Raw genomic sequence first — 23,735 nt, forward strand, 5'->3', positions numbered from 1 at the left:
TTTCGTGCTGCTAATGCTGTGAAACTGTGTATTCTGTATATATATTGGGTGGATAGTGTATGTGTTGGTTTAATATCGTTGTATGTTGCTGCTTTTACTGTGGTCATTAGTTTTGAGGCCTTATAATAAATGTGTATCTATTTTTGATATAAACAACTGTTTGGAGTAGTTTGTAAGCGCTCTTGCTTTGTGTGCTCATTGCGGGCTTTCAGTCACCCTCACCCCTCTTGAGACCTAGTCTTGACCGCCGCGATCGCTACCTTGATTGGTCTGGCTTGTCCAGAGGTTACCCTGTTCCAAGTAATTAGGTTGGCCTTCTGAACCTCTGCGCCACCAGGACAGAGTTCAGAAATCCGTCTTAACAGTCTGGAGTGCTACCTCCCTGGGCTGCAGAGTGTTACAGCTAGGTAGGCTGGTGTGTGAGTGGTGGCCTAGTGGAATGCCACCTACCTGAGCTGCAGAGTGTTGCAGCTAGATAGGCTGGTGTGTGAGTGGTGGTGGTCTGAGCTGCAGCGTTTTGCAGCTAGGTAGGCTGGTGTGTGAGTGGTGGTGGCCTGAGCTGCAGAGATTTGCAGCTAGGTAGGCTGGTGTGTGAGTGGTGGCCTGGTGGTTAGCCACCTACCTGAGCTGCAGAGTGTTGCAGATAGATAGGCGGGTGTGTGAGTGGTGGTGGTCTGGAGTGCCACCTCCCTGGGCTGCAGAGTGTTGCAGCTAGGTAGGCTGGTGCGTAAGTGGTGGCCTGGTGGAGTGCCACCTCCCTGGGCTGCAGAGTGTTGCAGCTAGGTAGGCTGGTGTGTGAGTGGTGGTGGTCTGGAGTGCCACCTCCCTGGGCTGCAGAGTGTTGCAGGTAGGTAGGCTGGTGTGTGAGTGGTGGCCTAGTGGAGTGCCACCTACCTGAGCTGCAGAGTATTGCAGCTAGATAGGCTGGTGTGTGAGTGGGGGTGGTCTGAGCTGCAGTGTTTTGCAGCTAGGTAGGCTGGTGTGTGAGTTGTGGTGGCCTGAGCTGCAGAGATTTGCCGCTAGGTAGGCTGGTGTGTGAGTGGTGGCCTGGTGGAGTGCCACCTACCTGAGCTGCAGAGTGTTGTAGCTAGGTAGGTTGGTGTGTGCAGTGCTTTAAGTGGGCCGGGGCCTGCCGGGGCCGGGCCCCGGCAGTCTCCAAAAAGTGGGGCTGAGCCGGGGCCCTGCCGGGGCCCCCAGTCCCACCGCACGCAAAATTGGCGGGATGCATTATCCCGTCGCGGCCGTAGCCGCGACGGGAGATGCGCCTGCCATGAAGTCAGGCTAGCTGACAGAAGTGGCAGCCAACCACAGCGATGCTGTGCCTGGCTGCCACTTCTGTCAGTCATAGTAACTGCCTCTGGTGACCCCTCGCGCGAGGGGTCATCAGAGGCAGTTACTGTCCCTTTGTTTCCCCAGGTCGCCGAGGCGTCTTTAACCCTCGACGAACCTGGGGATTCCTCGACATATTTCGAGGTTTATGAAAGATGGCTTTGAAAGTACACATTTCAAGCCGTCTTTTATAAAGCTTTGCCGACGGACAATTTTGTCCGTAGTCAAAGCTTTATAAAAGATGGCTTGAATTGTGCACTTTCAAAGCCATCTTTTATAAACCCGAAAACATGGCCTGAAAACTAGGCAAACCGTAAGGTACGCACACAAATATATATACATGTTACATATATGTATATATATTTGTGTGCAGACCATTTGCGTGCTTTTTAGGCCACGCCCCTCCCAGAAGCCACGCCCCCAAATGAGGGCCCCCTCTCGATTTCTTTCCCCACTTAAAGCCCTGGGTGTGTGAGTGGTGGTGGCCTGAGCTGCAGAGTTTTGCTGCTAGGTAGGCTGGTGTGTGAGTGGTGGTGGCCTACGCTGCAGAGTGTTGCAGCTAGGTAGGCTGCTGTGTGAGTGATGTTGGCCTGGTAGAGTGCCACCTACCCGAGCTGCAGAGTGTTGCAGCTAGGTAGGCTGGTGTGTGAGTGGCGGTGGCCTGAACTTCAGAGTTGTCCAGCTAGGTGGCTGGTGTGTGAGTGGTGGTGGTCTCTGCCACCTACCTGAGCTGCAGAGTGTTGCAGCTAGTTAGGCTGGTGTGTGAGTGGTGTTGGCCTGCTGGAGTGCCACCTCCCTGAGCTGCAGAGTGTTGCAGCTCGGTAGGCTGTTGTGTGAGTGGTGGTGGCCTGAGCTGCAGAGTTTTGTAGCTAGGTTGGCTGGTGTGTGAGTGGTGGCCTGGTGGAGTGCCACCTACTTGAGCTGCAGAGTGTTGCAGCTAGGTAGGCTGGTGTGTGAGTGGTGGTGGCCTGGTGGAGTGACACCTACCTCAGCTGCAGAGTGTTGCAGCTAGGTAGGCTGTCGTGTGAGTGGTGTTGGCCTGGTAGAGTGACACCTCCCTGAGCTGCAGAGTGTTGCAGCTAGGTAGGCTGGTGTGTGAGTGGTGGTGGCCTGGCAGAGTGCCACCTACTTGAGCTGCAGAGTGTTGCAGCTAGATAGGCTGGTGTGTGAGTGGGGGTGGTCTGAGCTGCAGAGTTTTGCAGCTAGGTAGGCTGGTGTGTGAGTGGTGGTGGCCTGAGCTGCAGAGTTTTGCAGCTAGGTAGGCTGGTGTGTGAGTGGTGGTGGCCTGAGCTGCAGAGTGTTGCAGCTAGGTAGGCTGTCATTTGAGTGGTGTTGGCCTGGTAGAGTGACACCTCCCTGAGCTGCAGAGTGTTGCAGCTAGGTAGGCTGGTGTGTGAGTGGTAGTGGCCTGGCAGAGTGCCACCTACTTGAGCTGCAGATTGTTGCAGCTAGGTAGGCTGGTGTGTGAGTGGTGGTGGCCTGAGCTGCAGAGTGTTGCAGCTAGGTAGGCTGTCGTGTGAGTGGTGGTGGCCTGGCAGAGTGCCACCTCCCTGAGCTACAGAGTGTTGCAGCTAGGTAGGCTGGTGTGTGAGTGGTGTTGGCCTGGCAGAGTGCCACCTCCCTGAGCTACAGAGTGTTGCAGCTAGGTAGGCTGGTGTGTGAGTGGTGTTGGCCTGGTGGAGTGCCATCTCCCCGAGTTGCAGAGTGTTGCAGCTAGGTAGGCTGGTTTGTGAGTGGTGTTGGCCTGATGGAGTGCCACCTCCCTATGCTGCAGAGTGTTGCAGCTAGGTAGGCTGGTGTGTGAGTGGTGGTGGTCTGAGCTGCAGAATGTTGCAGCTAGGTTATCTGGTGTGTGAGTGGTGGTGGCCTGAGCTTCAGAGTGTTGCAGCTAGGTAGGCTGGCATGTGAGTGGTGGTGGCCTGAGCTGCAGAGTGTTACAGCTAGGTAGGCTGGTGTGTGAGTGGTGGTGGCCTGAGCTGTATAGTGTTGGAGCTAGATAGGCTGGTGTGTGAATGGCGGTGGTCTAGGGTGCCATCTCCCTGAGCTGCAGAGTGTCACAGCTAGGTAAGCTGGTGTGTGAGCGGTGGTGGCCTGGCCGAGTGACACCTACCTAAGCTGCAGAGTGTTGCAGCTAGGTAGGCTGTCGTGTGAGTCGTGTTGGCCTGGTAGATTGACACCTCCCTGAGCTGCAGAGTGTTGCAGCTAGGTAGGCTGGTGTGTGAGTGGTGGTGGCCTGAGCTGTAGAGTGTTGGAGCTAGATAGGCCGGTGTGTGAGTGGCGGTGGTCTAGGGTGCCATCTCCCTGAGCTGCAGAGTGTCACAGCTAGGTAAGCTGGTGTGTGAGCGGTGGTGGCCTGATGGAGTGACACTTACCTCAGCTGCAGAGTGTTGCAGCTAGGTAGGCTGTCGTGTGAGTGGTGTTGGCCTGGTAGATTGACACCTCCCTGAGCTGCAGAATGTTGCAGCTAGATCGGCTGTTGTGTGAGTGGGGGTGGTCTGAGCTACAGAGTTTTGCAGCTAGGTAGGCTGGTGTGTGAGTGGTGGTGGCCTGAGCTGCAGAGTTTTGCAGCTAGGTAGGCTGGTGTGTGAGTGGTGGTGGCCTGAGCTGCAGAGTGTTGCAGCTAGGTAGGCTGTCATGTGAGTGGTGTTGGCCTGGTAGAGTGACACCTCCCTGAGCTGCAGAGTGTTGCAGCTAGGTAGGCTGGTGTGTGAGTGGTGGTGGCCTGGCCGAGTGCCACCTACTTGAGCTGCAGATTGTTGCAGCTAGGTAGGCTGGTGTGTGAGTGGTGGTGGCCTGAGCTGCAGAGTGTTGCAGCTAGGTAGGCTGTCGTGTGAGTGGTGGTGGCCTGGCAGAGTGCCACCTCCCTGAGCTACAGAGTGTTGCAGCTAGGTAGGCTGGTGTGTGAGTGGTGTTGGCCTGGCACAGTGTCACCTCCCTAAGATACAGAGTGTTGCAGCTAGGTAGGCTGGTGTGTGAGTGGTGTTGGCCTGGTGGAGTGCCATCTCCCCGAGTTGCAGAGTGTTGCAGCTAGGTAGGCTGGTTTGTGAGTGGTGTTGGCCTGATGGAGTGCCACCTCCCTATGCTGCAGAGTGTTGCAGCTAGGTAGGCTGGTGTGTGAGTGGTGGTGGTCTGAGCTGCAGAATGTTGCAGCTAGGTTATCTGGTGTGTGAGTGGTGGTGGCCTGAGCTTCAGAGTGTTGCAGCTAGGTAGGCTGGCATGTGAGTGGTGGTGGCCTGAGCTGCAGAGTGTTGCAGCTAGGTAGGCTGTCGTGTGAGTGGTGTTGGCCTGGTAGATTGACACCTCCCTGAGCTGCAGAGTGTTGTAGCTAGGTAGGCTGGTGTGTGAGTGGTGGTGGCCTGCTGGAGTGCCACCTCCCTATGCTGCAGAGTGTTGCAGCTAGGTAGGCTGGTGTGTGAGTGGTGGTGGCCTGAGCTTCAGAGTGTTGCATCTAGGTAGGCTGGCATGTGAGTGGTGGTGGCCTGAGCTGCAGAGTGTTACAGCTAGGTAGGCTGGTGTGTGAGTGGTGGTGGCCTGAGCTGTATAGTGTTGGAGCTAGATAGGCTGGTGTGTGAGTGGCGGTGGTCTAGGGTGCCATCTCCCTGAGCTGCAGAGTGTCACAGCTAGGTAAGCTGGTGTGTGAGTGGTGGTGGCCTGGCGGAGTGACACCTACCTAAGCTGCAGAGTGTTGCAGCTAGGTAGGCTGTCGTGTGAGTGGTGTTGGCCTGGTAGATTGACACCTCCCTGAGCTGCAGAGTGTTGTAGCTCGGTAGGCTGGTGTGTGAGTGGTGGTGGCCTGAGCTGTAGAGTGTTGGAGCTAGATAGGCTGGTGTGTCAGTGGTGGTGGTCTAGGGTGACATCTCCCTGAGCTGCAGAGTGTCACAGCTAGGTAAGCTGGTGTGGGAGCGGTGGTGGCCTGGTGGAGTGACACCTACCTCAGCTGCAGAGTGTTGCAGCTAGGTAGGCTGTCGTGTGAGTGGTGTTGGCCTGGTATATTGACACCTCCCTGAGCTGCAGAGTTTTGCAGATAGGTAGGCTGGTGTGTGAGTGGTGGTGGCATGAGATGCAGAGTGTTGCAGCTAGGTAGGCTGTCGTGTGAGTCGTGTTGTCCTGGTAGAGTGACACCTCCCTGAGCTGCAGAGTGTTGCTGCTAGGTAGGCTGGTGTGTGAGTGGTGGTGGCCTGGCAGAGTGCCACCTACTTGAGCTGCAGATTGTTGCAGCTAGGTAGGCTGGTGTGTGAATGGTGGTGGCCTGAGCTGCAGAGTGTTGCAGCTATGTAGGCTGTCGTGTGAGTGGTGGTGGCCTGGCAGAGTGCCACCTCCCTGAGCTGCAGAGTGTTGCAGCTAGGTAGGCTGGTGTGTGAGTGGTGGTGGCCTGAGCTGTATAGTGTTGGAGCTAGATAGGCTGGTGTGTGAGTGGCAGTGGTATAGGGTGCCATCTCCCTGAGCTGCAGAGTGTCACAGCTAGGTAAGCTGGTGTGTGAGTGGTGGTGGCCTGGCGGAGTGACACCTACCTAAGCTGCAGAGTGTTGCAGCTAGGTAGGCTGTCGTGTGAGTGGTGTTGGCCTGGTAGATTGACACCTCCCTGAGCTGCAGAGTGTTGTAGCTAGGTAGGCTGGTGTGTGAGTGGTGGTGGCCTGAGCTGTAGAGTGTTGGAGCTAGATAGGCTGGTGTGTTAGTGGTGGTGGTCTAGGGTGACATCTCCCTGAGCTGCAGAGTGTCACATCTAGGTAAGCTGGTGTGGGAGCAGTGGTGGCCTGGTGGAGTGACACCTACCTCAGCTGCAGAGTGTTGCAGCTAGGTAGGCTGTCGTGTGAGTGGTGTTGGCCTGGTATATTGACACCTCCCTGAGCTGCAGAGTTTTGCAGCTAGGTAGGCTGGTGTGTGAGTGGTGGTGGCATGAGATGCAGAGTGTTGCAGCTAGGTAGGCTGTCGTGTGAGTCGTGTTGTCCTGGTAGAGTGACACCTCCCTGAGCTGCAGAGTGTTGCCGCTAGGTAGGCTGGTGTGTGAGTGGTGGTGGCCTGGCAGAGTGCCACCTACTTGAGCTGCAGATTGTTGCAGCTAGGTAGGCTGGTGTGTGAGTGGTGGTGGCCTGAGCTGCAGAGTGTTGCAGCTATGTAGGCTGTCGTGTGAGTGGTGGTGGCCTGGCAGAGTGCCACCTCCCTGAGCTGCAGAGTGTTGCAGCTAGGTAGGCTGGTGTGTGAGTGGTGGTGGCCTGGCAGAGTGCCACCTCCCTGAGCTACATAGTGTTGCAGCTAGGTAGGCTGGTGTGTGAGTGGTGTTGGTCTGGCAGAGTGCCACCTCCCTGAGCTACAGAGTGTTGCAGCTAGGTAGGCTGATGTGTGAGTGGTGTTGGCCTGGTGGAGTGCCATCTCCCCGAGTTGCAGAGTGTTGCAGCTAGGTAGGCTGGTTTGTGAGTGGTGTTGGCCTGCTGGAGTGCCACCCCCCTATGCTGCAGAGTGTTGCAGCTAGGTAGGCTGGTGTGTGAGTGGTGGTGGTCTGAGCTGCAGAATTTTGCAGCTAGGTTATCTGGTGTGAGTGGTGGTGGCCTGAGCTTCAGAGTGTTGCAGCTAGGTAGGCTGGCATGTGAGTGGTGGTGGCCTGAGCTGCAGAGTGTTACAGCTAGGTAGGCTGGTGTGTGAGTGGTGGTGGCCTGAGCTGTATAGTGTTGGAGCTAGATAGGCTGGTGTGTGAGTGGCGGTGGTCTAGGGTGCCATCTCCCTGAGCTGCAGAGTGTCACAGCTAGGTAAGCTGGTGTGTGAGTGGTGGTGGCCTGAGCTTCAGAGTGTTGCAGCTAGGTAGGCTGGCATGTGAGTGGTGGTGGCCTGAGCTGCAGAGTGTTACATCTAGGTAGGCTGGTGTGTGAGTGGTGGTGGCCTGAGCTGTATAGTGTTGGAGCTAGATAGGCTGGTGTGTGAGTGGCGGTGGTCTAGGGTGCCATCTCCCTGAGCTGCAGAGTGTCACAGCTAGGTAAGCTGGTGTGTGAGCGGTGGTGGCCTGGCGGAGTGACACCTACCTAAGCTGCAGAGTGTCACAGCTAGGTAAGCTGGTGTGGGAGCAGTGGTGGCCTGGTGGAGTGACACCTACCTCAGCTGCAGAGTGTTGCAGCTAGGTAGGCTGTCGTGTGAGTGGTGTTGGCCTGGTATATTGACACCTCCCTGAGCTGCAGAGTTTTGCAGCTAGGTAGGCTGGTGTGTGAGTGGTGGTGGCATGAGATGCAGAGTGTTGCAGCTAGGTAGGCTGTCGTGTGAGTCGTGTTGTCCTGGTAGAGTGACACCTCCCTGAGCTGCAGAGTGTTGCCGCTAGGTAGGCTGGTGTGTGAGTGGTGGTGGCCTGGCAGAGTGCCACCTACTTGAGCTGCAGATTGTTGCAGCTAGGTAGGCTGGTGTGTGAGTGGTGGTGGCCTGAGCTGCAGAGTGTTGCAGCTATGTAGGCTGTCGTGTGAGTGGTGGTGGCCTGGCAGAGTGCCACCTCCCTGAGCTGCAGAGTGTTGCAGCTAGGTAGGCTGGTGTGTGAGTGGTGGTGGCCTGGCAGAGTGCCACCTCCCTGAGCTACAGAGTGTTGCAGCTAGGTAGGCTGGTGTGTGAGTGGTGTTGGCCTGGCAGAGTGCCACCTCCCTGAGCTACAGAGTGTTGCAGCTAGGTAGGCTGATGTGTGAGTGGTGTTGGCCTGGTGGAGTGCCATCTCCCCGAGTTGCAGAGTGTTGCAGCTAGGTAGGCTGGTTTGTGAGTGGTGTTGGCCTGCTGGAGTGCCACCCCCCTATGCTGCAGAGTGTTGCAGCTAGGTAGGCTGGTGTGTGAGTGGTGGTGGTCTGAGCTGCAGAATTTTGCAGCTAGGTTATCTGGTGTGTGAGTGGTGGTGGCCTGAGCTTCAGAGTGTTGCAGCTAGGTAGGCTGGCATGTGAGTGGTGGTGGCCTGAGCTGCAGAGTGTTACAGCTAGGTAGGCTGGTGTGTGAGTGGTGGTGGCCTGAGCTGTATAGTGTTGGAGCTAGATAGGCTGGTGTGTGAGTGGCGGTGGTCTAGGGTGCCATCTCCCTGAGCTGCAGAGTGTCACAGCTAGGTAAGCTGGTGTGTGAGCGGTGGTGGCCTGGCGGAGTGACACCTACCTAAGCTGCAGAGTGTTGCAGCTAGGTAGGCTGTCGTGTGAGTGGTGTTGGCCTGGTAGATCGACACCTCCCTGAGCTGCAGAGTGTTGTAGCTAAGTAGGCTGGTGTGTGAGTGGTGGTGGCCTGAGCTGTAGAGTGTTGGAGCTAGATAGGCTGGTGTGTGAGTGGCGGTGGTCTAGGGTGCCATTTCCCTGAGCTGCAGAGTGTCACAGCTAGGTAAGCTGGTGTGTGAGCGGTGGTGGCCTGGTGGAGTGACACCTACCTCAGCTGCAGAGTGTTGCAGCTAGGTAGGCTGTCGTGTGAGTGGTGTTGGCCTGGTAGATTGACACCTCCCTGAGCTGCAGAGTTTTGCAGCTAGGTAGGCTGGTGTGTGAGTGGTGGCCTAGTGGAGTGCCACCTACCTGAGCTGCAGAGTGTTGCAGCTAGATAGGCTGGTGTGTGAGTGGTGGTGGTCTGAGCTGCAGCGTTTTGCAGCTAGGTAGGCTGGTGTGTGAGTGGTGGTGGCCTGAGCTGCAGAGATTTGCAGCTAGGTAGGCTGGTGTGTGAGTGGTGGCCTGGTGGTTAGCCACCTACCTGAGCTGCAGAGTGTTGCAGATAGATAGGCGGGTGTGTGAGTGGTGGTGGTCTGGAGTGCCACCTCCCTGGGCTGCAGAGTGTTGCAGCTAGGTAGGCTGGTGTGTAAGTGGTGGCCTGGTGGAGTGCCACCTCCCTGGGCTGCAGAGTGTTGCAGCTAGGTAGGCTGGTGTGTGAGTGGTGGTGGTCTGGAGTGCCACCTCCCTGGGCTGCAGAGTGTTGCAGGTAGGTAGGCTGGTGTGTGAGTGGTGGCCTAGTGGAGTGCCACCTACCTGAGCTGCAGAGTATTGCAGCTAGATAGGCTGGTGTGTGAGTGGTGGTGGTCTGAGCTGCAGTGTTTTGCAGCTAGGTAGGCTGGTGTGTGAGTTGTGGTGGCCTGAGCTGCAGAGATTTGCCGCTAGGTAGGCTGGTGTGTGAGTGGGGGCCTGGTGGAGTGCCACCTACCTGAGCTGCAGAGTGTTGTAGATAGGTATGTTGGTGTGTGAGTGGTGGTGGCCTGAGCTTCAGAGTTTTGCTGCTAGGTAGGCTGGTGTGTGAGTGGTGGTGGCCTACGCTGCAGAGTGTTGCAGCTAGGTAGGCTGCTGTGTGAGTGATGTTGGCCTGGTAGAGTGCCACCTACCCGAGCTGCAGAGTGTTGCAGCTAGGTAGGCTGGTGTGTGAGTGGCGGTGGCCTGAACTTCAGAGTTGTCCAGCTAGGTGGCTGGTGTGTGAGTGGTGGTGGTCTCTGCCACCTACCTGAGCTGCAGAGTGTTGCAGCTAGTTAGGCTGGTGTGTGAGTGGTGTTGGCCTGCTGAAGTGCCACCTCCCTGAGCTGCAGAGTGTTGCAGCTCGGTAGGCTGGTGTGTGAGTGGTGGTGGCCTGAGCTGCAGAGTTTTGTAGCTAGGTTGGCTGGTGTGTGAGTGGTGGCGTGGTGGAGTGCCACCTACTTGAGCTGCAGAGTGTTGCAGCTAGGTAGGCTGGTGTGTGAGTGGTGGTGGCCTGGTGGAGTGACACCTACCTCAGCTGCAGAGTGTTGCAGCTAGGTAGGCTGTCGTGTGAGTGGTGTTGGCCTGGTAGAGTGACACCTCCCTGAGCTGCAGAGTGTTGCAGCTAGGTAGGCTGGTGTGTGAGTGGTGGTGGCCTGGCAGAGTGCCACCTACTTGAGCTGCAGAGTGTTGCAGCTAGATAGGCTGGTGTGTGAGTGGGGGTGGTCTGAGCTGCAGAGTTTTGCAGCTAGGTAGGCTGGTGTGTGAGTGGTGGTGGCCTGAGCTGCAGAGTTTTGCAGTTAGGTAGGCTGGTGTGTGAGTGGTGGTGGCCTGAGCTGCAGAGTGTTGCAGCTAGGTAGGCTGTCATGTGAGTGGTGTTGGCCTGGTAGAGTGACACCACCCTGAGCTGCAGAGTGTTGCAGCTAGGTAGGCTGGTGTGTGAGTGGTGGTGGCCTGGCAGAGTGCCACCTACTTGAGCTGCAGATTGTTGCAGCTAGGTAGGCTGGTGTGTGAGTGGTGGTGGCCTGAGCTGCAGAGTGTTGCAGCTAGGTAGGCTGTCGTGTGAGTGGTGGTGGCCTGGCAGAGTGCCACCTCCCTGAGCTACAGAGTGTTGCAGCTAGGTAGGCTGGTGTGTGAGTGGTGTTGGCCTGGCAGAGTGCCACCTCCCTGAGCTACAGAGTGTTGCAGCTAGGTAGGCTGGTGTGTGAGTGGTGTTGGCCTGGTGGAGTGCCATCTCCCCGAGTTGCAGAGTGTTGCAGCTAGGTAGGCTGGTTTGTGAGTGGTGTTGGCCTGATGGAGTGCCACCTCCCTATGCTGCAGAGTGTTGCAGCTAGGTAGGCTGGTGTGTGAGTGGTGGTGGTCTGAGCTGCAGAATGTTGCAGCTAGGTTATCTGTTGTGTGAGTGGTGGTGGCCTGAGCTTCAGAGTGTCGCAGCTAGGTAGGCTGGCATGTGAGTGGTGGTGGCCTGAGCTGCAGAGTGTTACAGCTAGGTAGGCTGGTGTGTGAGTGGTGGTGGCCTGAGCTGTATAGTGTTGGAGCTAGATAGGCTGGTGTGTGAATGGCGGTGGTCTAGGGTGCCATCTCCCTGAGCTGCAGAGTGTCACAGCTAGGTAAGCTGGTGTGTGAGCGGTGGTGGCCTGGCCGAGTGACACCTACCTAAGCTGCAGAGTGTTGCAGCTAGGTAGGCTGTCGTGTGAGTGGTGTTGGCCTGGTAGATTGACACCTCCCTGAGCTGCAGAGTGTTGTAGCTAGGTAGGCTGGTGTGTGAGTGGTGGTGGCCTGAGCTGTAGAGTGTTGGAGCTAGATAGGCCGGTGTGTGAGTGGCGGTGGTCTAGGGTGCCATCTCCCTGAGCTGCAGAGTGTCACAGCTAGGTAAGCTGGTGTGTGAGCGGTGGTGGCCTGATGGAGTGACACTTACCTCAGCTGCAGAGTGTTGCAGCTAGGTAGGCTGTCGTGTGAGTGGTGTTGGCCTGGTAGATTGACACCTCCCTGAGCTGCAGAATGTTGCAGCTAGATAGGCTGGTGTGTGAGTGGGGGTGGTCTGAGCTACAGAGTTTTGCAGCTAGGTAGGCTGGTGTGTGAGTGGTGGTGGCCTGAGCTGCAGAGTTTTGCAGCTAGGTAGGCTGGTGTGTGAGTGGTGGTGGCCTGAGCTGCAGAGTGTTGCAGCTAGGTAGGCTGTCATGTGAGTGGTGTTGGCCTGGTAGAGTGACACCTCCCTGAGCTGCAGAGTGTTGCAGCTAGGTAGGCTGGTGTGTGAGTGGTGGTGGCCTGGCAGAGTGCCACCTACTTGAGCTGCAGATTGTTGCAGCTAGGTAGGCTGGTGTGTGAGTGGTGGTGGCCTGAGCTGCAGAGTGTTGCAGCTAGGTAGGCTGTCGTGTGAGTGGTGGTGGCCTGGCAGAGTGCCACCTCCCTGAGCTACAGAGTGTTGCAGCTAGGTAGGCTGGTGTGTGAGTGGTGTTGGCCTGGCACAGTGCCACCTCCCTAAGATACAGAGTGTTGCAGCTAGGTAGGCTGGTGTGTGAGTGGTGTTGGCCTGGTGGAGTGCCATCTCCCCGAGTTGCAGAGTGTTGCAGCTAGGTAGGCTGGTTTGTGAGTGGTGTTGGCCTGATGGAGTGCCACCTCCCTATGCTGCAGAGTGTTGCAGCTAGGTAGGCTGGTGTGTGAGTGGTGGTGGTCTGAGCTGCAGAATGTTGCAGCTAGGTTATCTGGTGTGTGAGTGGTGGTGGCCTGAGCTTCAGAGTGTTGCAGCTAGGTAGGCTGGCATGTGAGTGGTGGTGGCCTGAGCTGCAGAGTGTTGCAGCTAGGTAGGCTGTCGTGTGAGTGGTGTTGGCCTGGTAGATTGACACCTCCCTGAGCTGCAGAGTGTTGTAGCTAGGTAGGCTGGTGTATGAGTGGTGGTGGCCTGCTGGAGTGCCACCTCCCTATGCTGCAGAGTGTTGCAGCTAGGTAGGCTGGTGTGTGAGTGGTGGTGGCCTGAGCTTCAGAGTGTTGCATCTAGGTAGGCTGGCATGTGAGTGGTGGTGGCCTGAGCTGCAGAGTGTTACAGCTAGGTAGGCTGGTGGTGGCCTGAGCTGTATAGTGTTGGAGCTAGATAGGCTGGTGTGTGAGTGGCGGTGGTCTAGGGTGCCATCTCCCTGAGCTGCAGAGTGTCACAGCTAGGTAAGCTGGTGTGTGAGTGGTGGTGGCCTGGCGGAGTGACACCTACCTAAGCTGCAGAGTGTTGCAGCTAGGTAGGCTGTCGTGTGAGTGGTGTTGGCCTGGTAGATTGACACCTCCCTGAGCTGCAGAGTGTTGTAGCTAGGTAGGCTGGTGTGTGAGTGGTGGTGGCCTGAGCTGTAGAGTGTTGGAGCTAGATAGGCTGGTGTGTCAGTGGTGGTGGTCTAGGGTATCATCTCCCTGAGCTGCAGAGTGTCACAGCTAGGTAAGCTGGTGTGGGAGCGGTGGTGGCCTGGTGGAGTGACACCTACCTCAGCTTCAGAGTGTTGCAGCTAGGTAGGCTGTCGTGTGAGTGGTGTTGGCCTGGTATATTGACACCTCCCTGAGCTGCAGAGTTTTGCAGCTAGGTAGGCTGGTGTGTGAGTGGTGGTGGCATGAGATGCAGAGTGTTGCAGCTAGGTAGGCTGTCGTGTGAGTCGTGTTGTCCTGGTAGAGTGACACCTCCCTGAGCTGCAGAGTGTTGCCGCTAGGTAGGCTGGTGTGTGAGTGGTGGTGGCCTGGCAGAGTGCCACCTACTTGAGCTGCAGATTGTTGCAGCTAGGTAGGCTGGTGTGTGAGTGGTGGTGGCCTGAGCTGCAGAGTGTTGCAGCTATGTAGGCTGTCGTGTGAGTGGTGGTGGCCTGGCAGAGTGCCACCTCCCTGAGCTGCAGAGTGTTGCAGCTAGGTAGGCTGGTGTGTGAGTGGTGGTGGCCTGGCAGAGTGCCACCTCCCTGAGCTACAGAGTGTTGCAGCTAGGTAGGCTGGTGTGTGAGTGGTGTTGGCCTGGCAGAGTGCCACCTCCCTGAGCTACAGAGTGTTGCAGCTAGGTAGGCTGATGTGTGAGTGGTGTTGGCCTGGTGGAGTGCCATCTCCCCGAGTTGCAGAGTGTTGCAGCTAGGTAGGCTGGTTTGTGAGTGGTGTTGGCCTGCTGGAGTGCCACCTCCCTATGCTGCAGAGTGTTGCAGCTAGGTAGGCTGGTGTGTGAGTGGTGGTGGTCTGAGCTGCAGAATTTTGCAGCTAGGTTATCTGGTGTGTGAGTGGTGGTGGCCTGAGCTTCAGAGTGTTACAGCTAGGTAGGCTGGCATGTGAGTGGTGGTGGCCTGAGCTGCAGAGTGTTACAGCTAGGTAGGCTGGTGTGTGAGCGGTGGTGGCCTGAGCTGTATAGTGTTGGAGCTAGATAGGCTGGTGTGTGAGTGGCGGCGGTCTAGGGTGCCATCTCCCTGAGCTGCAGAGTGTCACAGCTAGGTAAGCTGGTGTGTGAGCGGTGGTGGCCTGGCGGAGTGACACCTACCTAAGCTGCAGAGTGTTGCAGCTAGGTAGGCTGTCGTGTGAGTGGTGTTGGCCTGGTAGATCGACACCTCCCTGAGCTGCAGAGTGTTGTAGCTAAGTAGGCTGGTGTGTGAGTGGTGGTGGCCTGAGCTGTAGAGTGTTGGAGCTAGATAGGCTGGTGTGTGAGTGGCGGTGGTCTAGGGTGCCATCTCCCTGAGCTGCAGAGTGTCACAGCTAGGTAAGCTGGTGTGTGAGCGGTGGTGGCCTGGTGGAGTGACACCTACCTCAGCTGCAGAGTGTTGCAGCTAGGTAGGCTGTCGTGTGAGTGGTGTTGGCCTGGTAGATTGACACCTCCCTGAGCTGCAGAGTTTTGCAGCTAGGTAGGCTGGTGTGTGAGTGGTGGCCTGGTGGAGTGCCACCTACCTGAGCTGCAGAGTGTTGCAGCTAGATAGGCGGGTGTGTGAGTGGTGGTGGTCTGGAGTGCCACCTCCCTGGGCTGCAGAGTGTTACAGCTAGGTAGGCTGGTGTGTGAGTGGTGGCCTAGTGGAGTGCCACCTACCTGAGCTGCAGAGTGTTGCAGCTAGATAGGCTGGTGTGTGAGTGGTGGTGGTCTGAGCTGCAGCGTTTTGCAGCTAGGTAGGCTGGTGTGTGAGTGGTGGTGGCCTGAGCTGCAGAGATTTGCAGCTAGGTAGGCTGCTGTGTGAGTGGTGGCCTGGTGGTTAGCCACCTACCTGAGCTGCAGAGTGTTGCAGATAGATAGGCGGGTGTGTGAGTGGTGGTGGTCTGGAGTGCCACCTCCCTGGGCTGCAGAGTGTTGCAGCTAGGTAGGCTGGTGTGTAAGTGGTGGCCTGGTGGAGAGCCACCTCCCTGGGCTGCAGAGTGTTGCTGCTAGGTAGGCTGGTGTGTGAGTGGTGGTGGTCTGGAGTGCCACCTCCCTGGGCTGCAGAGTGTTGCAGGTAGGTAGGCTGGTGTGTGAGTGGTGGCCTAGTGGAGTGCCACCTACCTGAGCTGCAGAGTATTGCAGCTAGATAGGCTGGTGTGTGAGTGGTGGTGGTCTGAGCTGCAGTGTTTTGCAGCTAGGTAGGCTGGTGTGTGAGTTGTGGTGGCCTGAGCTGCAGAGATTTGCCGCTAGGTAGGCTGGTGTGTGAGTGGTGGCCTGGTGGAGTGCCACCTACCTGAGCTGCAGAGTGTTGTAGCTAGGTAGGTTGGTGTGTGAGTGGTGGTGGCCTGAGCTGCAGAGTTTTGCTGCTAGGTAGGCTGGTGTGTGAGTGGTGGTGGCCTACGCTGCAGAGTGTTGCAGCTAGGTAGGCTGCTGTGTGAGTGATGTTGGCCTGGTAGAGTGCCACCTACCCGAGCTGCAGAGTGTTGCAGCTAGGTAGGCTGGTGTGTGAGTGGCGGTGGCCTGAACTTCAGAGTTGTCCAGCTAGGTGGCTGGTGTGTGAGTGGTGGTGGTCTCTGCCACCTACCTGAGCTGCAGAGTGTTGCAGCTAGTTAGGCTGGTGTGTGAGTGGTGTTGGCCTGCTGGAGTGCCACCTCCCTGAGCTGCAGAGTGTTGCAGCTCGGTAGGCTGGTGTGTGAGTGGTGGTGGCCTGAGCTGCAGAGTTTTGTAGCTAGGTTGACTGGTGTGTGAGTGGTGGCCTGGTGGAGTGCCACCTACTTGAGCTGCAGAGTGTTGCAGCTAGGTAGGCTGGTGTGTGAGTGGTGGTGGCCTGGTGGAGTGACACCTACCTCAGCTGCAGAGTGTTGCAGCTAGGTAGGCTGTCGTGTGAGTGGTGTTGGCCTGGTAGAGTGACACCTCCCTGAGCTGCAGAGTGTTGCAGCTAGGTAGGCTGGTGTGTGAGTGGGGGTGGTCTGAGCTGCAGAGTTTTGCAGCTAGGTAGGCTGGTGTGTGAGTGGTGGTGGCCTGAGCTGCAGAGTTTTGCAGCTAGGTAGGCTGGTGTGTGAGTGGTGGTGGCCTGAGCTGCAGAGTGTTGCAGCTAGGTAGGCTGTCATGTGAGTGGTGTTGGCCTGGTAGAGTGACACCTCCCTGAGCTGCAGAGTGTTGCAGCTAGGTAGGCTGGTGTGTGAGTGGTGGTGGCCTGGCAGAGTGCCACCTACTTGAGCTGCAGATTGTTGCAGCTAGGTAGGCTGGTGTGTGAGTGGTGGTGGCCTGAGCTGCAGAGTGTTCCAGCTAGGTAGGCTGTCGTGTGAGTGGTGGTGGCCTGGCAGAGTGCCACCTCCCTGAGCTACAGAGTGTTGCAGCTAGGTAGGCTGGTATGTGAGTGGTGTTGGCCTGGCAGAGTGCCACCTCCCTGAGCTACAGAGTGTTGCAGCTAGGTAGGCTGGTGTGTGAGTGGTGTTGGCCTGGTGGAGTGCCATCTCCCCGAGTTGCAGAGTGTTGCAGCTAGGTAGGCTGGTTTGTGAGTGGTGTTGGCCTGATGGAGTGCCACCTCCCTATGCTGCAGAGTGTTGCAGCTAGGTAGGCTGGTGTGTGAGTGGTGGTGGTCTGAGCTGCAGAATGTTGCAGCTAGGTTATCTGGTGTGTGAGTGGTGGTGGCCTGAGCTTCAGAGTGTTGCAGCTAGGTAGGCTGGCATGTGAGTGGTGGTGGCCTGAGCTGCAGAGTGTTACAGCTAGGTAGGCTGGTGTGTGAGTGGTGGTGGCCTGAGCTGTATAGTGTTGGAGCTAGATAGGCTGGTGTGTGAATGGCGGTGGTCTAGGGTGCCATCTCCCTGAGCTGCAGAGTGTCACAGCTAGGTAAGCTGGTGTGTGAGCGGTGGTGGCCTGGCCGAGTGACACCTACCTAAGCTGCAGAGTGTTGCAGCTAGGTAGGCTGTCGTGTGAGTGGTGTTGGCCTGGTAGATTGACACCTCCCTGAGCTGCAGAGTGTTGTAGCTAGGTAGGCTGGTGTGTGAGTGGTGGTGGCCTGAGCTGTAGAGTGTTGGAGCTAGATAGGCCGGTGTGTGAGTGGCGGTGGTCTAGGGTGCCATCTCCCTGAGCTGCAGAGTGTCACAGCTAGGTAAGCTGGTGTGTGAGCGGTGGTGGCCTGATGGAGTGACACTTACCTCAGCTGCAGAGTGTTGCAGCTAGGTAGGCTGTCGTGTGAGTGGTGTTGGCCTGGTAGATTGACACCTCCCTGAGCTGCAGAATGTTGCAGCTAGATAGGCTGGTGTGTGAGTGGGGGTGGTCTGAGCTACAGAGTTTTGCAGCTAGGTAGGCTGGTGTGTGAGTGGTGGTGGCCTGAGCTGCAGAGTTTTGCAGCTAGGTAGGCTGGTGTGTGAGTGGTGGTGGCCTGAGCTGCAGAGTGTTGCAGCTAGGTAGGCTGTCATGTGAGTGGTGTTGGCCTGGTAGAGTGACACCTCCCTGAGCTGCAGAGTGTTGCAGCTAGGTAGGCTGGTGTGTGAGTGGTGGTGGCCTGGCAGAGTGCCACCTACTTCAGCTGCAGATTGTTGCAGCTAGGTAGGCTGGTGTGTGAGTGGTGGTGGCCTGAGCTGCAGAGTGTTGCAGCTAGGTAGGCTGTCGTGTGAGTGGTGGTGGCCTGGCAGAGTGCCACCTCCCTGAGCTACAGAGTGTTGCAGCTAGGTAGGCTGGTGTGTGAGTGGTGTTGGCCTGGCACAGTGCCACCTCCCTAAGATACAGAGTGTTGCAGCTAGGTAGGCTGGTGTGTGAGTGGTGTTGGCCTGGTGGAGTGCCATCTCCCCGAGTTGCAGAGTGTTGCAGCTAGGTAGGCTGGTTTGTGAGTGGTGTTGGCCTGATGGAGTGCCACCTCCCTATGCTGCAGAGTGTTGCAGCTAGGTAGGCTGGTGTGTGAGTGGTGGTGGTCTGAGCTGCAGAATGTTGCAGCTAGGTTATCTGGTGTGTGAGTGGTGGTGGCCTGAGCTTCAGAGTGTTGCAGCTAGGTAGGCTGGCATGTGAGTGGTGGTGGCCTGAGCTGCAGAGTGTTGCAGCTAGGTAGGCTGTCGTGTGAGTGGTGTTGGCCTGGTTGATTGACACCTCCCTGAGCTGCAGAGTGTTGTAGCTAGGTAGGCTGGTGTGTGAGTGGTGGTGGCCTGCTGGAGTGCCACCTCCCTATGCTGCAGAGTGTTGCAGCTAGGTAGGCTGGTGTGTGAGTGGTGGTGGCCTGAGCTTCAGAGTGTTGCATCTAGGTAGGCTGGCATGTGAGTGGTGGTGGCCTGAGCTGCAGAGTGTTACAGCTAGGTAGGCTGGTGGTGGCCTGAGCTGTATAGTGTTGGAGCTAGATAGGCTGGTGTGTGAGTGGCGGTGGTCTAGGGTGCCATCTCCCTGAGCTGCAGAGTGTCACAGCTAGGTAAGCTGGTGTGTGAGTGGTGGTGGCCTGGCGGAGTGACACCTACCTAAGCTGCAGAGTGTTGCAGCTAGGTAGGCTGGTGTGTGAGTGGTGGTGGTCTGAGCTGCAGAATGTTGCAGCTAGGTTATCTGGTGTGTGAGTGGTGGTGGCCTGAGCTTCAGAGTGTTGCAGCTAGGTAGGATGGCATGTGAGTGGTGGTGGCCTGAGCTGCAGAGTGTTGCAGCTAGGTAGGCTGTCGTGTGAGTGGTGTTGGCCTGGTAGATTGACACCTCCCTGAGCTGCAGAGTGTTGTAGCTAGGTAGGCTGGTGTGTGAGTGGTGGTGGCCTGAGCTGTAGAGTGTTGGAGCTAGATAGGCCGGTGTGTGAGTGGCGGTGGTCTAGGGTGCCATCTCCCTGAGCTGCAGAGTGTCACAGCTAGGTAAGCTGGTGTGTGAGCGGTGGTGGCCTGGTGGAGTGACACCTACCTCAGCTGCAGAGTGTTGCAGCTAGGTAGGCTGTCGTGTGAGTGTTGTTGGCCTGGTAGATTGACACCTCCCTGAGCTGCAGAGTTTTGCAGCTAGGTAGGCTGGTGTGTGAGTGGTGGTGGCATGAGCTGCAGAGTGTTGCAGCTAGGTAGGCTGTCGTGTGAGTGGTGGTGGCCTGGTGGAGTGACACCTACCTCAGCTGCAGAGTGTTGCAGCTAGGTAGGCTGTCGTGTGAGTGGTGTTGGCCTGGTAGATTGACACCTCCCTGAGCTGCAGAGTGTTGTAGCTAGGTAGGCTGGTGTGTGAGTGGTGGTGGCCTGAGCTGTAGAGTGTTGGAGCTAGATAGGCCGGTGTGTGAGTGGCGGTGGTCTAGGGTGCCATCTCCCTGAGCTGCAGAGTGTCACAGCTAGGTAAGCTGGTGTGTGAGCGGTGGTGGCCTGATGGAGTGACACTTACCTCAGCTGCAGAGTGTTGCAGCTAGGTAGGCTGTCGTGTGAGTGGTGTTGGCCTGGTAGATTGACACCTCCCTGAGCTGCAGAATGTTGCAGCTAGATAGGCTGGTGTGTGAGTGGGGGTGGTCTGAGCTACAGAGTTTTGCAGCTAGGTAGGCTGGTGTGTGAGTGGTGGTGGCCTGAGCTGCAGAGTTTTGCAGCTAGGTAGGCTGGTGTGTGAGTGGTGGTGGCCTGAGCTGCAGAGTGTTGCAGCTAGGTAGGCTGTCATGTGAGTGGTGTTGGCCTGGTAGAGTGACACCTCCCTGAGCTGCAGAGTGTTGCAGCTAGGTAGGCTGGTGTGTGAGTGGTGGTGGCCTGGCAGAGTGCCACCTACTTCAGCTGCAGATTGTTGCAGCTAGGTAGGCTGGTGTGTGAGTGGTGGTGGCCTGAGCTGCAGAGTGTTGCAGCTAGGTAGGCTGTCGTGTGAGTGGTGGTGGCCTGGCAGAGTGCCACCTCCCTGAGCTACAGAGTGTTGCAGCTAGGTAGGCTGGTGTGTGAGTGGTGTTGGCCTGGCACAGTGCCACCTCCCTAAGATACAGAGTGTTGCAGCTAGGTAGGCTGGTGTGTGAGTGGTGTTGGCCTGGTGGAGTGCCATCTCCCCGAGTTGCAGAGTGTTGCAGCTAGGTAGGCTGGTTTGTGAGTGGTGTTGGCCTGATGGAGTGCCACCTCCCTATGCTGCAGAGTGTTGCAGCTAGGTAGGCTGGTGTGTGAGTGGTGGTGGTCTGAGCTGCAGAATGTTGCAGCTAGGTTATCTGGTGTGTGAGTGGTGGTGGCCTGAGCTTCAGAGTGTTGCAGCTAGGTAGGCTGGCATGTGAGTGGTGGTGGCCTGAGCTGCAGAGTGTTGCAGCTAGGTAGGCTGTCGTGTGAGTGGTGTTGGCCTGGTAGATTGACACCTCCCTGAGCTGCAGAGTGTTGTAGCTAGGTAGGCTGGTGTGTGAGTGGTGGTGGCCTGCTGGAGTGCCACCTCCCTATGCTGCAGAGTGTTGCAGCTAGGTAGGCTGGTGTGTGAGTGGTGGTGGCCTGAGCTTCAGAGTGTTGCATCTAGGTAGGCTGGCATGTGAGTGGTGGTGGCCTGAGCTGCAGAGTGTTACAGCTAGGTAGGCTGGTGGTGGCCTGAGCTGTATAGTGTTGGAGCTAGATAGGCTGGTGTGTGAGTGGCGGTGGTCTAGGGTGCCATCTCCCTGAGCTGCAGAGTGTCACAGCTAGGTAAGCTGGTGTGTGAGTGGTGGTGGCCTGGCGGAGTGACACCTACCTAAGCTGCAGAGTGTTGCAGCTAGGTAGGCTGGTGTGTGAGTGGTGGTGGTCTGAGCTGCAGAATGTTGCAGCTAGGTTATCTGGTGTGTGAGTGGTGGTGGCCTGAGCTTCAGAGTGTTGCAGCTCGGTAGGATGGCATGTGAGTGGTGGTGGCCTGAGCTGCAGAGTGTTGCAGCTAGGTAGGCTGTCGTGTGAGTGGTGTTGACCTGGTAGATTGACACCTCCCTGAGCTGCAGAGTGTTGTAGCTAGGTAGGCTGGTGTGTGAGTGGTGGTGGCCTGAGCTGTAGAGTGTTGGAGCTAGATAGGCCGGTGTGTGAGTGGCGGTGGTCTAGGGTGCCATCTCCCTGAGCTGCAGAGTGTCACAGCTAGGTAAGCTGGTGTGTGAGCGGTGGTGGCCTGGTGGAGTGACACCTACCTCAGCTGCAGAGTGTTGCAGCTAGGTAGGCTGTCGTGTGAGTGTTGTTGGCCTGGTAGATTGACACCTCCCTGAGCTGCAGAGTTTTGCAGCTAGGTAGGCTGGTGTGTGAGTGGTGGTGGCATGAGCTGCAGAGTGTTGCAGCTAGGTAGGCTGTCGTGTGAGTGGTGTTGGCCTGGTAGAGTGACACCTCCCTGAGCTGCAGAGTGTTGCAGCTAGGTAGGCTGGTGTGTGAGTGGTGGTAGCCTGGCAGAGTGCCACCTCCCTGAGCTACAGAGTGTTGCAGCTAGGTAGGCTGGTGTGTGAGTGGTGTTGGCCTGGCACAGTGCCACCTCCCTAAGATACAGAGTGTTGCAGCTAGGTAGGCTGGTGTGTGAGTTGTGTTGGCCTGGTGGAGTGCCATCTCCCCGAGTTGCAGAGTGTTGCAGCTAGGTAGGCTGGTTTGTGAGTGGTGTTGGCCTGATGGAGTGCCACCTCCCTATGCTGCAGAGTGTTGCAGCTAGGTAGGCTGGTGTGTGAGTGGTGGTGGTCTGAGCTGCAGAATGTTGCAGCTAGGTTATCTGGTGTGTGAGTGGTGGTGGCCTGAGCTTCAGAGTGTTGCAGCTAGGTAGGCTGGCATGTGAGTGGTGGTGGCCTGAGCTGCAGAGTGTTGCAGCTAGGTAGGCTGTCGTGTGAGTGGTGTTGGCCTGGTAGATTGACACCTCCCTGAGCTGCAGAGTGTTGTAGCTAGGTAGGCTGGTGTGTGAGTGGTGGTGGCCTGAGCTGTAGAGTGTTGGAGCTAGATAGGCCGGTGTGTGAGTGGCGGTGGTCTAGGGTGCCATCTCCCTGAGCTGCAGAGTGTCACAGCTAGGTAAGCTGGTGTGTGAGCGGTGGTGGCCTGGTGGAGTGACACCTACCTCAGCTGCAGAGTGTTGCAGCTAGGTAGGCTGTCGTGTGAGTGTTGTTGGCCTGGTAGATTGACACCTCCCTGAGCTGCAGAGTTTTGCAGCTAGGTAGGCTGGTGTGTGAGTGGTGGTGGCATGAGCTGCAGAGTGTTGCAGCTAGGTAGGCTGTCGTGTGAGTGGTGTTGGCCTGGTAGAGTGACACCTCCCTGAGCTGCAGAGTGTTGCAGCTAGGTAGGCTGGTGTGTGAGTGGTGGTAGCCTGGCAGAGTGCCACCTACTTGAGCTGCAGAGTGTTGCAGCTAGTTAGGCTGGTGTGTGAGTGGTGTTGGCCTGCTGGAGTGCCACCTCCCTGAGCTGCAGAGTGTTGCAGCTCGGTAGGCTGGTGTGTGAGTGGTGGTGGCCTGAGCTGCAGAGTTTTGTAGCTAGGTTGGCTGGTGTGTGAGTGGTGGTGGCCTGGTGGAGTGACACCTACCTCAGCTGCAGAGTGTTGCAGCTAGGTAGGCTGTCGTGTGAGTGGTGTTGGCCTGGTAGAGTGACACCTCCCTGAGCTGCAGAGTGTTGCAGCTAGGTAGGCTGGTGTGTGAGTGGTGGTGGCCTGGCAGAGTGCCACCTACTTGAGCTGCAGAGTGTTGCAGCTAGATAGGCTGGTGTGTGAGTGGGGGTGGTCTGAGCTGCAGAGTTTTGCAGCTAGGTAGGCTGGTGTGTGAGTGGTGGTGGCCTGAGCTGCAGAGTGTTGCAGCTAGGTAGGCTGTCATTTGAGTGGTGTTGGCCTGGTAGAGTGACACCTCCCTGAGCTGCAGAGTGTTGCAGCTAGGTAGGCTGGTGTGTGAGTGGTGGTGGCCTGGCAGAGTGCCACCTACTTGAGCTGCAGATTGTTGCAGCTAGGTAGGCTGGTGTGTGAGTGGTGGTGGCCTGAGCTGCAGAGTGTTGCAGCTAGGTAGGCTGTCGTGTGAGTGGTGGTGGCCTGGCAGAGTGCCACCTCCCTGAGCTACAGAGTGTTGCAGCTAGGTAGGCTGGTGTGCGAGTGGTGTTGGCCTGGCAGAGTGCCACCTCCCTGAGCAACAGAGTGTTGCAGCTAGGTAGGCTGGTGTGTGAGTGGTGTTGGCCTGGTGGAGTGCCATCTCCCCGAGTTGCAGAGTGTTGCAGCTAGGTAGGCTGGTTTGTGAGTGGTGTTGGCCTGATGGAGTGCCACCTCCCTATGCTGCAGAGTGTTGCAGCTAGGTAGGCTGGTGTGTGAGTGGTGGTGGTCTGAGCTGCAGAATGTTGCAGCTAGGTTATCTGGTGTGTGAGTGGTGGTGGCCTGAGCTTCAGAGTGTTGCAGCTAGGTAGGCTGGCATGTGAGTGGTGGTGGCCTGAGCTGCAGAGTGTTACAGCTAGGTAGGCTGGTGTGTGAGTGGTGGTGGCCTGAGCTGTATAGTGTTGGAGCTAGATAGGCTGGTGTGTGAATGGCGGTGGTCTAGGGTGCCATCTCCCTGAGCTGCAGAGTGTCACAACTAGGTAAGCTGGTGTGTGAGCGGTGGTGGCCTGGCCGAGTGACACCTACCTAAGCTGCAGAGTGTTGCAGCTAGGTAGGCTGTCGTTTGAGTGGTGTTGGCCTGGTAGATTGACACCTCCCTGAGCTGCAGAGTGTTGTAGCTAGGTAGGCTGGTGTGTGAGTGGTGGTGGCCTGAGCTGTAGAGTGTTGGAGCTAGATAGGCCGGTGTGTGAGTGGCGGTGGTCTAGGGTGCCATCTCCCTGAGCTGCAGAGTGTCACAGCTAGGTAAGCTGGTGTGTGAGCGGTGGTGGCCTGATGGAGTGACACTTACCTCAGCTGCAGAGTGTTGCAGCTAGGTAGGCTGTCGTGTGAGTGGTGTTGGCCTGGTAGATTGACACCTCCCTGAGCTGCAGAATGTTGCAGCTAGATAGGCTGGTGTGTGAGTGGGGGTGGTCTGAGCTGCAGAGTGTTGTAGCTAGGTAGGCTGGTGTGTGAGTGGTGGTGGCCTGAGCTGCAGAGTGTTGCAGCTAGGTAGG

This window comes from Ambystoma mexicanum, chromosome 11, assembly GCF_040938575.1.
Source record: "Ambystoma mexicanum isolate Mex_15411 chromosome 11, UKY_AmexF1_1, whole genome shotgun sequence".
Classification (NCBI taxonomy): Eukaryota; Metazoa; Chordata; class Amphibia; order Caudata; family Ambystomatidae; genus Ambystoma; species Ambystoma mexicanum.